The sequence below is a fragment of the Narcine bancroftii genome, chromosome 1 (assembly GCF_036971445.1).
Source record: "Narcine bancroftii isolate sNarBan1 chromosome 1, sNarBan1.hap1, whole genome shotgun sequence".
NCBI classification, from domain to species: domain Eukaryota; kingdom Metazoa; phylum Chordata; class Chondrichthyes; order Torpediniformes; family Narcinidae; genus Narcine; species Narcine bancroftii.
The window spans coordinates 384,420,668-384,436,373 of record NC_091469.1 but is presented as its reverse complement, the minus strand read 5'-3'; positions in this window follow the sequence as shown (position 1 = coordinate 384,436,373).

Here is a 15,706-nt window from a genome sequence, read left to right as displayed (position 1 = left end):
ACGATTCCTGACACATTATATGGACCAGCCGATGAGAGGAGAGGCCCTACTGGATCTGGTTCAGGGTAATGAACCTGATCAGGTGGTGAACCTCTCAATGGGGGACCATTTTGGTGAGAGTGACCACACTCCCTTAGCTTCAACATAGCAATGGAAAAGGATAAAAACAGATAAAATGGGAAAAGGTTAATTATGAAGGGATGAGACAGGAATTAGTGAGAATAAATTGGAAACAGATGTTTAACGGTGAAAGTACAGAAGTAATGTGGAGGAGGTTTAGGGACAACTTGTGAAGGGAACCGTGGCTGACAAAACAGGTCAGGTGACCAGTCAAGAGGAAGAAGGAAACATACATTACATATAGGAACAGGAAGGCCTCATGAGAAATGTATGGTGGCCAGGAAAGAGTTTAAGAAAGGACTTGAGAGAGCTTGAAGGGGGCATGAGAAGGCCTTGACATGTATAATTAAGGAGAACTACAAGGCATTCTACGCGTATGTGAAGAACAGAAGGATGATGAGAATGAATAAAGGTTGAGGAGGTCCTAAATTAATGCTTTGCATCAATATTCACAAGAGAAAAGGACCTTAATCAAGGTGAGGTTGAAATTGAACAGGCCTGTGTGCTGGACAATTTGGAGATTAAGGAACAGCAAGTATTGGATTTTCTTAAAAACATCAAGATTGATAAGTCCCTGGAGCCATACATAATATACCCAGGTTGGTGTGGGAGGTGAGAGAAGAGATAGCTGGGGCAGTGGCTATGATCTTTGAATCCTCTTTGGCCACAGGGGAGTTGCCGGAGGATTGGAGAATGGCCAATGTAGTTCCCTTGTTTAAAAAAGGTAATGGGGAGAATCCTAGGAATTATAGACTGGTGAGTCTTGTATCAGTGGTGGGCAAAGTAATGGAGAGGATTCTGAAGGATAGGATCTTTGAGCATTTAGAGAAGTACAGTCTACTTGAGGATAGCATCATTTTGTGAAGGGAAGGTTGTGCCTCATAAGTCTAACTGAGTGTTTTGAGGAGGTAACAAAAACAATTGATGATGACAGGGCAGTAGATGTGACCTACATGAATTTTAACAAGGCATTTGTCAAGGTCCCTGATGAGAGACTCATCTAGAAAGTCATGAGGCACAGGATCAGTGGAACCTTGGCTGTGTGGATTTTTAAAAATGGGCTTGTAGGAAGAAAGCAGAGAGTACTAGTGGAAGGAAAGTGTTCTGCCTGGAGGTCAGTGCCTCATGGAGTGCCACAAGGATCTGTTCTGAGACCCCTGTTCTTTGTGATTTTTATAAATTAGGTTAAAGAGGTAGAAGCATGGGTCAGTAAGTTTGCAGAAGATACAAAGGTTGGAGGAGTTGTAGATGGAGCTGAAGGTTGTCAAAGGTTATAAGAGGATATAGACAGGATTTAGAGTTGAGCAGAAAAGTGGCAGGTGGATTTCAATCTGGATGCATTTTGGAAGGACAAACCAGAAGACTTGGTACAGGGTTAATGGTCAGTTACTTAAGAGTGTGAATGAACAGAGGAACTTTGGGGTTCAAATCTATACATCCTTCAAGGTTGCCACACAGGTTGCTAGGATAGTTAAGAAGCCCTATGGGGTGCTGGCCTTCATTAATAGGGGGGGTTTAATTCAAGAGTAGAAAGGTCATGTTGCAACTCTACAAATCTTTTGTAAGACCACACTTGAGTGTTGTGTTCAGTTCTGGTCACCTCATTATAGGAAGGATGTGGAAGCTATGGATGATGCCTGGATTGGAAAATAAGTCTTATGAGGCAAGGTTAGCAGAGCTGGGACTTTTCTCTTTGGAGTGTAGAAGGATGATAAGTGTGAGGTGCTTCATTTTGGTAAGAAGAATCAGAATAGGACATACGTGGTAAATGGGAGAGCATTGAGGAATACAGAAGAGCAGAAAGATTTAGGAGTAACGGTACATCGTTCCCTGAAGGTAGAAACTCACGTGAATAGGGTGGTGAAGAAGGCTTTTAGTATGCTGGCCTTTATCAATCATTGCATGGAATATAGGAGTTGGGAGGTGATGTTGAGATTGTGTAAGACGTTGGTGCGGCCTAATTTGGAGTTCTGTGTGCAGTTCTGGTCGCCTAATTATAGGAAAGATATAAACAGAGTGGAGAGAGTGCAGAGAAGGTTTACCAGAATGTTACCTGGGTTTAAGCATCTAGAGTATAGGGAGAGATTGGAGAGATTAGGTCTTTATTCTTTGGAGCGTAGAAGGTTGAGAGGGGATTTGATAGAAGTATTTAAGATTATGAAAGGGATAGACAGAGTGGATGTGGATAGACTATTTCCGTTAAGAGGAGGAAAGATTAAAACAAGTGGACATGAGTTAAGAATTAAGGGGCAGAGGTTTAGAGGTAACATGAGGGGGAACTTCTTTACTCAGAGAGTGATAGCCGTGTGGAATGATCTTCTGGGAGAAATAGTGGCGGCGGAGTCAATTGTATTATTTAAGAAAAGGTTGGACAGGTATATGGATGAGAAGAAGATGGAGGGTTATGGGCATTGTGCAAGGAGGTGGGACTAGAAAGGGGTGTTTGGTTCGGTGCGGACTAGAAGGGCCTAATGGCCTGTTTCCGTGCTGTAATTGTTATGTTATGTAATGTTATGTTATGAGATGAGACTTGATAGAGGTCTACAAGATTATGAGAGGAATAGATATGGTGGACAGCCAGCACCTGTTTCCCAGGACAGGACCAGCAAACACCAGAGGACACATATACAAAGTTAAGGGAGGGAAGATTAGGGGACACATCAGGGGTAAGTTTTTCTTTACACCGAGTTGTGGGTGCCTGAAATGCCTTGCCAGGGATGGTGGTGGAGGCTGAAACATTGGGAGCATTTAAGAGACACTTAGACAAACACATGAATGAAAGAAAAATAGAAGGCTATGGGGTAGGGTGGGTTTAGTATTTTTTTTATTTTAGAAGGAATATATAGGTTAGCACAAGAACTTGTACTGTACTGTATTATTCTATGGCCTTCTAGCTATCATCCTGTATGATGATGATGGTTCCTTTCAGTCAGTTTGGGGTTCGATATGTGCGAACTGGAGGGGTAACGGGCAGAAGCTCTGTTGTGGCACTTCCTATACCTTTCCTCTGTTGACTCTTTGAGCTTTTTCTCAGTAGTGTCCACACCTTTTCTGATGACTTCCCGTCACTGTGACCGATCATGAGCCAGATCCTCCCATGTTGATGGGGCAATGGCAGCTTTCTTGAGGCTCCTGTGCAGAACATCCTTGTACTGTAGTTGCTGGCCTCCTCATTTTCGGGCACCACTGGACAGTGGACCATACAAGATGCCCTTGGGCAGTCTTCCTTCAGGCACTGCTCAGCACAGTTGGGCTGACATCACCAAGGTTTGAACTGTTGGTAGTCTGGCTCAAGAAAGGACCTCGATATTGGAAACCTCATCTCGCCTGGTAATTTTTTAAAACATTATTTATAATTTTACATACTCTTATTAACCAAGTGGTACAGGGGGAACAATCCTCCCCTTTTAAAGATCATTGTTTACTAAGTCCTTACTTTTTCCTTCCCCTCCACCCCCATCTATCCCTACCACCCTCCCTTCCATTCAACCCAGGCTAAAACAGAAATATCACATTATAAATAATAATATAAATCATATAAGGGAAGAAAAAAAAGGGGAGGGGGAGCCGGCAGGATTTCCAAGTTGTCAGTGTTTCAGGGCTTGCAAAGTCCAGTTATTCTTTTTGCTAAAGGCTCTAGAGAGGCCAATCACACCTGCATTTTGATGTGCCATAGGTGTGGCTGCCATACCTCAATGAATGTGCCATAAGTAATTTTCCAGGTAACCATTATGGACTTTCTGGCCACCGCCAAGGCAAACTTCACAAATTGAATTTGGTGTTTAGACAATAGTAGACACAAGTCCATAATGTCACGCAGAAGGAACAGGGCAGGGACCTGTGGATATTCCATCCCTGTGCTTTTTTTAAATCAAAATGCCTCCTAATTCTACCCAAAAGGGTCTCACCCTGGCACATAGCCATGTCAAATGTACAAAAGTTTCTGTCTCAATGCTGCATCTAAAACACAAGTCAGGGATTTCCAGTTTGACCGTATGTAATTTTTGTGGCGCGAGTTATGACTGGTGCAAAAAGTTATATTCCACCAGTCTATATCTGGCATTAGTAACTGACTTCACGTTGTCCTGACAAATGTCGGTGCAGCATCATTCAGGAACTCTTGTTCTCAAATCCGACTCCCATCTCTTTTTCACTTTATGGAGATGCAGTTTTGGGCTCTCATTTTGGAACATAGCTGAAATAAATTTCAATGTGATCACCCTTCGAATTCAAGCCTCCATGTCACTGCACAGTGGCAGATTCATGGATGGACCTAATTTGTCCCTCAAAAATTACCTTAATTGAAGATAGCAGAAGAAGGTCTTGTTTGATAGATCAAATTTGTTTTTTTAATGCTCGAATGACATGAGCTGCCCTTCTCATAACAGTCCTCGATACACCTGATCCCCTTCTGGCACCAGGTATCCAGGATATTGTTAGCCATAATTATAGGGATTAATTTATTCTGGGTTAGGGGAGTTTTAGGGGACAACCCTGCTTTTAACCTGATAATCTGGTTATATTTTTTGCCACATTTGAATTAAGTGCCTTAATATCAGGTTGTCTATCTTTTGTATTATTAATTTGGTATCCCATTTGTAAATAATTTATCCTGCTATCTCCTCCCCTACCGTGTGCAGACCAATTTGTTCCCAGGAGGGTAAACCATCTCCCCCAAAGAATGAGGTGATAAACCTCCCCTAATAATATATATATTTTTTAAATCTGGGAGTCTCAGCCCTCCCAGGCCAATTTGTCTATGGAGACTCTAGCTACTTTGTTCCTCCACAGGAATTGTCTAACACATCCATTGAGTGATTTGAAAAAACTTTGGGGTAGCAGTATGGGTAAAGATTAGAAGAGATATTGAAGCCTTGGCATTACTTTCATTTTAATGCAATTGACCCTACCCATCAATGTGATAGGCAGATGCATCCACCTGTGCAAATCCTCCTCAATGTTTCCAAGCAGGGTGAGATTGTTCAATTTATATACATTTTGCAATTCTTTTCTATCCATATTCCTAAATATTTCATCCCCTTTTGTAGCCACTTGAACTTACTCTCCCATTGGTATTTCTCATACTCCCCATTCAGTAGTGGCGATATTTCACTTTTATCATAATTAATTTTGTATCCTGAAATTTTGCCATAATCCTCCAGTATATCCACAAGCTGCCCAATGCTGGCTCTGTCAAATATATCAGAAGTTCATCTGCGAACAAATTAATTTTGAGTTTTTCCTGGCCCACTCTAACCCCTTTAATGCCTGGATCCTGGCGAATGGCTTCTGCCAAGGGTTCAATTGTCAAAATGAATAGAGCAGGGAATAGTGGACAGCCCTGTCTACTGGATCTAGTCAGTGGGAAAGCCAAAGATGTCTGCCCATTAGTGATAGCTTTGGCCTTGGGTTTGCGGTACAATGCTTTAACCTAATTTATAAATGAATGTCCAAATCCAAATTTCTCCAGCACTTTCATGAAAAAAATCCCACTCCAGTCTATCAAAGGCTTTCTCAGCGTCGAATGACACGACTATACCTGGATCCGCCCTTGACTGTGCTAAGTGTTTTATATTAAGCAACCTACTTATGTTGCCTGCCAACTGTCTTTCCTGCATGAACCCCACCTGATCCAGATTTATTAGTTTTGGTAAATACCAAGTCAATCTATTTGCCAAAGCCTCCAGTATTATCTTGTAGTCTGTGTTTAAAAGTGAGATTGGTCTATAGGAGGACAGCTTCAGTTGGCCTTGAACCTTTTTAAGAATTACCGTAATTATTGCCATCGAAAAATACTCTGCGAGAGTACGGACTCAGCTGCCTGTTCTACCACATCCATAAATAGTAACATTAACAGATACTTAAATTCTAAGTAAAACTCAGGAGGAAACCCATCCTCCCTCAGAGAGTGGTCTGCAGCAAGCTCAATACTTTTAATATTTCTCCCTCTGAGAAGGGAAAACTCTGTCTTTTTCAATAGCAGTGGATTGAGGCACCACCTGTACGCTATGGCCTGTTTATCTGGCATGACGATAGTTAACATCAAAGGTGAATTATCTGATAGTAACCTAGCCACTTATTCAGTTTCTACAATTCTACCCTCGAGCTGAGCTGAGGCAAGAAACCAGTCAATTCTGATGTAAGAGTCATGCTGTTTTGAGTCGAAGGAATAATTACTCTCCTTCAGATGCCATAGTATCCAAGCATCCACCAGATTTAATTCTTTCATGAAAGCCAGTGTTATTTTTGCCACCCTAGCTCTTGTCACTTTCTTGGCTGATTTGTCCATTGCCAGATCCAGGAAAAAATTAAAATCCCCTCCAATTAAGACATTTTCCCGCCCTTCCATCAATTGCAAAAAGACATTTTGTATGAATTTTTCATCTTCAAAATTGGGGGCATATATGTTCATGAGGGTCCAGGGCTCAGAATATATTTGACAGCGTGCCATTATGAATCTGCCTACCAGGTCTATGACCGAGTGCTCAACCTTTATTGGGACATTTTTCCCTATTAAAATGGCTACTCCCCTGGCTTTGGAGCTAAAGAAGGATGCTATCACTTGCTCCACCCAGGCTCTTTTAAATTTTTGAGGTTCACTATTCTTAAGATGTGGCAGAAAGGTCACATCCACCTTTTTTTTTCATGTGTGCCAAGACTCTCTTTCTATTCATCCACCCATTTAAGACATTAATATTGAAGCTCAAGAACATGAATCATTTCATCCATTGCACCAGCTCTTTTTCCTTTGATTAGCCCCCCTTACCTCTCTCACTGAATACTTTCCTTTTGCCCAATCCATAGTATTTTTTTCTTTTCGTCCTGCCGGCCAAATGAAAAATAAATGCTAAAAAATTAAGACAAAATATAAAAAAGTCCCAAACAAATAATATAAGATCCTTATCCCTTCTCCCCCCCCCCCCCCCCCAATCCAACCCTCCCTTCTCCCTTGACTCCAACACAAAACCTCTTGGTGCCTCTGCCCTTCTCATCCTGGGATGTCCCCACTGCACCCATCCTCTATGTTCCCTCCTACTTAGTCGTCTCAGAGCTCACAGAGAACTTTTTTTTAATTGCTTGTTAAACCGGTATTTGTTCCAACTGTTTTACATTGTATACAGCCAACTCTGTGCACAGCCTTTAGCTTGAAGCCCCTTGGAGATTTGTTTTGGGCGGGGGGCAAAGTATTAATGAATTTCAGTGCCTCTCTGGCCACAGTGAAAATTTTTCTCCCTTCTCTTGTCAGGAATATTTTCAGAGTCACTGGATACAATAAGGTTGATCCAATTTCTTTATTTCTTAGTATTTTCCTGACCGGGTCAAATGACTTGTGTCTTCTAAGGAGCATCATGGTGACGTCTGGATAGAAGAGGATTTTGCCCCCCTCATATTCTACAGGGCCACCCCCTTCCCTTGCCCCCAGGGCTGCTGCCATGATATTTTTTCCCTCTCCTGGAAAGTGGCCAGTGTGATTAGGACAGATTGGGGTTTCTGCCCTGGACCTGGCTTTGAAAGGGGAGAATGACTAACCCTTTCTATTTGAAGGCCCCCCCCCTACTTTTTCCCTTCCCAGAAATTTTGGGATCCATTTCCTAAAGAATGTTATTGGATCCCTGCCTTCTACCTTATTTCACTTCCACAATTTTAATGTTATTTCTTTTGCTAAGATTCTCAAGGGTGTCTAGTCTGTCCTATATTTTTTCTTTCTCCCTAACCCAGGCTTCCTTGTCAATTTCCAATCTCTTCATTACCTTCCATCCTTTCCACTCTTTCCTCTACAATACTCACCCTTCCTGATAATTCTCCCATAGCTTTCCTGGCTTCTCCCAGCTCCAATGACAGGTCTCTTAAAACTTTTTAAATTCATTTTTCTGAAGCCTCTTTTACAGCTTCCATCATTTCTTTAATGTTTTTCATAAAAAGGCTCCAGTCCTTCTTTTTCTCCATGCTCCGTTTTTCATCCTGTCCACCCGCATGATCGAGTTGTTCACTTCATTGTCGCTGTTTCCCTCACTCCTGCTGCCCGACGCCAACATCGTCCGATCAGATTCGTCCCCGCTATCGCTGGATGATCGCCGTTGCACCCAGAATTTGTCCCTCTCTGCAGTTGAAGGTAGGTCTATAGTGCCACTTGCACCTTTTCTTATGTGCTGCTCTTTCAAGGCTGAACTTTCTTTTGCCCCTCCTTCGGTCTCCGTGTCAGTCGCACCCTCGGCTCTCTTTCCCCTCCGCATGCAGGGCCCAACCAGCTTTCTTCCTGGTCTGCCCATCCACTCATACCTGCTTCCTCGGGGATCCCAAGGGGTGGTTTTAGTGGTTTTAGAAGCTCTCAGCAACACTGGCAAATTGACTGGTGATCTCCTGTAGGTCATCGAGAGAGTGGGCAACCAGTGCACAGTTGTCAGCAAACTGTAGCTCGTCCACCACAATGTCCTTGTCTTTTGTTTTTGCTCTCGGTCTTATGAGGTTGAGGAGCCCGCCATCAGCCCTTGTTTGAAGGAAGACCCCTAACTTCAGGTCTGATGCAGCCAATAATTGTCCAAACAGAATATGAGCCAAACACAACCCTGGTTTATGCCGTTGCTGATGGTAAATGGGTCTGATAACTCACCACACATATTGATACGGCCTTCCATACCTTCGTGGAATTGATGGATGATGTTGGTTAGGTGTGGGGTGGGGGGGAGGGAGGCAACTGAATTTTGGTAAGGCCTTCCACAGATCATCTCTACCATCAGTGTCAAACACTTTGGTTAGATAAACAAATATGACATAGCAACATCTCTGCTGCTCAACACATTTCTCTTGGAGTTGGCTCAGTGAGAAGATCATAACCACTGTACTACGGCCTGTTTAAAGACCACACTGGCTTTCTGGAAGGACGTTGTCATTGATGTTGGACACCAAATATCTAAGGATGATTTTCGCAAGGAATTTTCCCGCAACTGACAGAAGAGAGATGCCACGATAATTATTGCAATCTCTCATCTCCCTTATTCTTGTAGATGGTCACGTTTGGTGCATCTTTGAAGTCTTGTGGTTGCTCTGCAGCTCTCCACAACTTTGTGAACATCTGGTGTAGACATGATGTTAATGTGTTACCACCATACTGGTAGATCTCGGCTGCAATACCATCAGGCCCTGGTGCTTTGTTGGGTTTTAGCTGTTTTTTTTTAACATGAATAACATATAGGATTACATTTAAAAAAAATTAAGAATAAAATAATAAAATTACAATACAGTATCAGTAATCTAAATAAACTATACCCTCCCCAATAATTATTACACATTAATAACCCAACTCAAATTAGTCCAACCCCCCCCTTTCCCCCAAAAATAAAGAGTGAAGAATTAATAAAGTTAATAATATATGTAAGAAAAAAAACCCACTTACAAAAAAAAACAAAAACATAACCGATTAAAATACTAACAAAAAGAAAAGTAATTAATACTAAGATGGGTTTCAGCTGTTTGATGGCTTTGATGACTTCATGAAGAGTAGGGGGAGCATCTAGCTTGAACAATATGGGTCAAAGGTGTACTCTATCAAGTGCTTCATCATAGAAGTTTTCTTGCCATATTTTCATGTACTCTGACCTCTCAGTGAAGATGGATGTATGTTCTTTACTCAGGAGTTGTGGGGTATCTTGCTTTGATGGACCATACACAACCTTAATTACTTCATAGAAGCTTCTTGAGTCATTACAGTCAGTGAAGGCTTGTAACTTCTTATCCTTACTTGCCTACCACTGGTCTTTCATTAGCTCTGAGCTGTCTCTACAAAGTTGATTTTGCACTAAAAAAGCACTTTTTTTTTGGAACTTGAGTTGGAATGGTGTATTTACATTTATGGGCAAATATCCATTTAAGGAATTGTGCTTTTGAAAAACCTCTATCCAAGTGCATTTGCAAGCAAGGTACTTAAAAGAGTTGTTATCAAATCTTTTTTTGCTTTGTTATCTCCAGTTCAAACTTTCCCTCTCAGTTCATTCGCTCCCCAGATGTTTAATCTCCAGTAATTTTTTTTAAATTTCAGTACCAACCACATCCTTATTTGTCATTGTGCCATATCCTTGATGCAATAAATTTCGTTCAGATTACGTGTCCAAAATACACACAACTTTTATTCTGTTGGAACCATAGATCTCCACAGCCTAGAAACAGGCATGTTGGTCCTTCTTGTCTGTGCTCAACTATTATTCTGCCTACTTCCACTCCCCTGCACATTCTCAACACAATATTTAAATCTGTTCATCTTGAATTTTTCCATTCTCTCTGGAAAAAGTTGAAATGTACTTTTTAGCTATTGAAACATTACTTAAATCATTGCATATCTGATTAACATCTATCACTGGTCATATTTTAATATGCACATTAATTTACTCCACTAGAGCTGAATCCAAGTCATCAGTATCTTCTTTTAAACAAATTAGTTTCACAAGATCCCAAAATATAAGAGCAGAACTGCAGAAGTAGGCCCATTGAGTCTGCTCTGCCATTCTAATCATGAGCTGATCCATCCTCCCACTCAGCCATACGGTCCGTATTTCTCCCCATAACCCTTGATGCTCTGACTAATCAAATACCTGCTTCAAATATGCCCAATGACTCCCTTCCAAGGTCACCTGCAGCAACAAGTTCCACAGACTTACAACCCTCTGATTAAAGAGGTAAAACACAAAATTCTACAGATGCACTGGTTGAAGTAAAAATGAAACGATGGGGAAATTCAGCAGGTCAAAAAGCGTAGTTTATAGAGCAAAGATCAAGATACATAACCAACGTTTCGGGCTTGAGCCCTTCATCAAGGTATCTTCATCAAGGGACCTGCTGATGCTTTTTCAGCATTGTGTTTTTATCTTTGACTAAAAAATATTTTCCACATCTGTTTTAAATTGATACCCTATTATCCTGAAGTTCTGCCCTTTTGTCCTAGAAATCCCTACACGGGAAACATCCTTGCCACATCTCCTCTGTCCAGGCCTTTCAGCATTCAAAATGCCTTTATGAGATCCACCCCTCATCTTCTGTACTCCAACAAGTTTATCTCTTCATGCAAAGATCCATAAAACACCCAAAAGCAAAAACTACTAATCTCATTCATAAACAGCAATAATGATATGTAATCCTGCCTGTCTTTAACCATCAGCCTGAAATCTGAAATTAAGTCATGTGACAAAAACAATTACAGGTTCAAGGTCATAACTGGTATAATCCTGTCTGAATGCTACTTTTCTTTCTGGGTTGAGAATCACATTTGTCTTCATTATAGCAAAAATAGCATTGAAAACATCAAAAGAACTTGAGATGTTTGTGAAAAATGACGGTGGACTCAGCAATATCAAGTAAAACTGGAAAATGCAGGAAACATGGATACAGAAGCAATGTTTCAGGTAAAATATCTAAAATCAGAACTTCAGCCTGAAACATGAACTTATTTTCCTTTCCATAGAAGTTGCTTGACCTGCTGAGTTTCCCAGCAACAGCATCTGCAGCTTTTTGGCTCTCAAGCAGCACAGTATATTGTTTATTCTTTGCTACAAATAGTTCATGATTGAATGAGTGCTTCAGAAGTGTTAAAGGCATTTTTTTTTTTTGCCTTGAGTTTATGATCAGCCGTGGAGTGAAGCTACTTGCTGTGATTTTGAAAAAAGCCGTTCGCAAAGACATAATGTACACTTTGGTATGAACTACCACTACTCTGAGGTCAGTTATTATCGGGGTCCAGTTCAAGGAATCTTTGATAGCCTGCAGATATGAATCCTTTGGCTGGTTGAGTAGTCCTTAAGGCCATGATATTGGAGCAGATGTAGGCCATTTGGCCTGTCCAGTCTGCTCTGCCATTCCATCATGATTTGATCAAGTCTTCCACTCGGTCCCTGCCTTTTCCCCATAACCTTTGATATTCTGACTATTCATGTACCTATCAATCTCTGCCTTAAATACACCCAATGAGCTGGCCTCCATAACTGCAAATTTCAGCAGTTAACTGTTATCTGGCTAAAGAAATTCTTTTGAATATCTATTTTAAATTGGCACCTTCAATCCTGAAGTTCTGCCCTATGTCCTTGATTAATCTACCATGGGAAACAACTTTGCCACATTTGCTCTGTCCAGGCAATCATAACTGAATAATAATTATATAACAGAAACTGAGAGGTATGCTAATGCAAAAGATGATCTCACAGCCCCAGTGACTTGAGTTTGATCCAAGCCTTCACTGCTCTCTATGTGGAGTTGACCCCATTTCTCTGTCACTGCATTAGTTTGTCCCAAGTACTCCTGTTTCTTCCTTCCCACCCAGTAAATTACTCCTGGTGTTGGAAAGGTGACTAGTCAATGGAGAGTTAATGACCATGTGTAAGAAAGAATAGGTTTTGGGGAAATAAGTGAGGGAATAGGGTTGATGGATTCATCTGAGAGCTGCTCTGGACTCTGGCTCAATTGCCTCCTATATTAGGAAATGTGAAAGACGCTACATTTTAGAATGAAAAATAAATATTAGAATACAATCATGCGGTGCAGCTGAAAACCAACATTTCAAACTTTTTGAAATGAAATTTGTATATTATAAAGTCTTTAAGGATGTTATTATCCACATGCATAAACTTATTTTCAAATGACCAGAGATATTGCTAAGCAGTAATTGTGCTTTAAAATACTCATTGAGAAATTTGTGTAACAAAATTAATTTTTTTTTGAGACTACTTTGTAAATTTTTGTTTGATTGCCTCAGCACAGTGGTCTGGTCTGCATAGGAGGACTTGAATCATTGTTGGTAATTTGGAAATATTTGCTTAAACTATTCATTTATTGAATATTAGATGCACACAAAAGTGAATTATTATTGTTTCCATGTCTTTGCAATGCAAGTTTGAGTAATTCTCATTGCAATTCACTAAATTGTGGATTTAAAAGCATATGGGGAAAAACCTGTTTTTCATTATTGGAAATGCTTAACGAGGTTGCCCTTGGGGCCTTTACTTTAATCAGCCAGGTTAACAATAAGCATCTTGGGACTTTTTCTCTCTTGATAATTGGCCTGTAATGCTAACTGTTCCCAAACTTGTTTCAAACTCATTCATGTGGTCTTAATGTGAATTTGAATCTAATCTGTAGCAAATACCTTCTGTAAAACGTGTTTACCCACATTTTCAAAAAGCCCTTTCAAGTGAATTAACAAAGAAGCTGGAAAATCTCAATGGTTCAAGCAACATCCATGGAAAGAAAAGGTCAGTCAACATTACGGGTTAGGACCCTTTATTGAGACTGTTTACATATTTGTATGTCTTTATACTAAGACTTGATAAGTATTTTGGGATTTGAATTAAAATCCTATTTTAACTTGGCATTTTGCTACATTCCACTTGACAAGCTTTTTTAAAAAAATCTGTTCCTAATCACTTTGTGGTTCTATTTTGTATGAGAGTACCTGTGACGTTTAGATTTCTAAAAGTGGGCGTATGTGTGTAGCAAATACATTTTAAAACCTGTAGCAACATACAAAATGCTGGAGGGACACAGTGGGTCAGGCAGTAGTTATTAGAAAGCAATAGTTAATGTTTCAGGCCAAGGAGTTCATCTTCAAATGTTAGCTGCCTGACCATCCTGAGCTCTCTAGCATTAGGCGCATTGCTCCAGTTTTCCAACATCTGCAGTCTCTCCTGTTTACCTTTCAAACTGTTTCCATGTCTTTAAAGGCAAGGTAACTTGGTTACGGTCAAACAATCTTGCCATTAGCCTGTGAATTTGTTAAATTGATTTAAATTATAATTTCTATGGGTTGATGGTTTTTACTTTCTGACCACTCGAATAGTATTGTCTGAGGTCAAATAGAAATGGTACAAATGTGTTTATAATTACGATAAGCATCTGCAGCCAGATTTAAATCGTGGATTGTGTAGATTATACACTTAACAATCAGAACTGCATCACTCCAAATCCATTTATATAACACACACTAATGCCTTTTTTTTCTGGACCACTTTTTCAGGTCAAAAAGGATTGGGGGGGAAAAATCAGTTTTTATACGGGTCAAACTTTTGAACTCGTGAAGTAGCTGTGTCATTCAGGTATCAGGAGCTCAGATAGGCGGACTGCTGAGGCGAGGTTTTGCAGCGGGAGTTAGTAGGCATGAGTGGCCAGGGCAGTCGGCCAGGGTTTTTGAAGTTAGTATTCACAGGTGGCTGGGGGCAAGGTCTATGGTCAGAAGCTTGGCAAGACAGGCAATCGGGGCCACAAAAAGGGGGGAGGGGTCACAGCATTGATGATTACAAGAGTATATATGGTAGTGTAAAAACCCTGACAGCTATTGGAAAAGAACTATTCGTGAACCTCAGTGCTGATCTTCAGGTTTATTTACCTTCTGCCTGAATATAGCGATGAGGTTGTGGATGGGGGTCCTTTATGATATTGACTGCCACCTTGCTGCCTATAACTTCCAGGGTCTTGCCATGAACTTTTATTGCTGGAAGATAGGGTTGTAGAGTTGGTGGAGATTTCAGCTGAATCTTTCCAGAAGGTGTACAAGACTATCACATCATCATGAGGTGCCCCCTCAAATACTTCCTCCCAGTGGTCAAAGATATGGTTCTTGAATCAGAGTGTGGATTCCATCCATCTTGGCAAGTGGATCTTCCTCCATGCAACAATTCCAAGCACATAAAGCAGCATTAGCCTCAAAACTTTTGATTACATAAACCAGGAGTCTGTGGTGCACGTTCTTCAAATTTGACTCCCGCAGAAATATTTGGTTTAATGTCATGCAAGCCATGATCCAAACCAGGGGTCATTAATAGAGCCAAACTGAGTGAAGCCTGGTGTCAAGAAGGATTAGGCCCTTCTATTCACAACATTTCATCTCCAATTGACTATGCCGTGACTTAACTCCAGAACCTTGGTGATTTTCCTGGTGCACAAAGGAATTTTGCATTGTTTAGCTTTGGTGATAGTCCAAGTGTTTAATTTGTTCACTGAAAGACCAGTGGTTTTTAGACACACGGATGCTGGTGAATGGCTCATTTCCATTTCCAGGAATATGTGCTGAGGAACGTACTGATGCTCGGTGCAGATAACACAAAGATGCTGTGGTGAAGGAGCACACTCTTGAGTCCTTCTGTTATGGCGCTGAACTAGAAGCGAACCCCTCCAACAGGGTGGTGGAGAGGAGTAAAGATAAGGTGCCACAGTGATAACAATGGTGTAAATAGAAATGAATGTCACAATGTACAGTATGGATATGGAACTAATGGCCCCAAGCCTGTGGCATATCATTAAATTGTCTGTGGGGTGACAGGAATAAAAATAGGTTGTTTTACTCTCTCACCTGTGTCCACATTACCTCATAACTTGTGCTTCTCCCCCAACCTTTTTATTCAGTATCTTCCTGACAGAGCTTGTGTCTGAAATGTTAATGGCCTTTTACTTCCTGTGGAGTTTCATTGTAATTAAGCCATATCTTCGGTGATAAGATTAATCTCACAAAAGCCATGTGAATGATTGGAGTAACGCATGTTTGATACATGTGAAGTTTTGTCTTTAAAAAATTAACTTCAATAATGGCATTTTGCTGACAAGGCTGCTATTT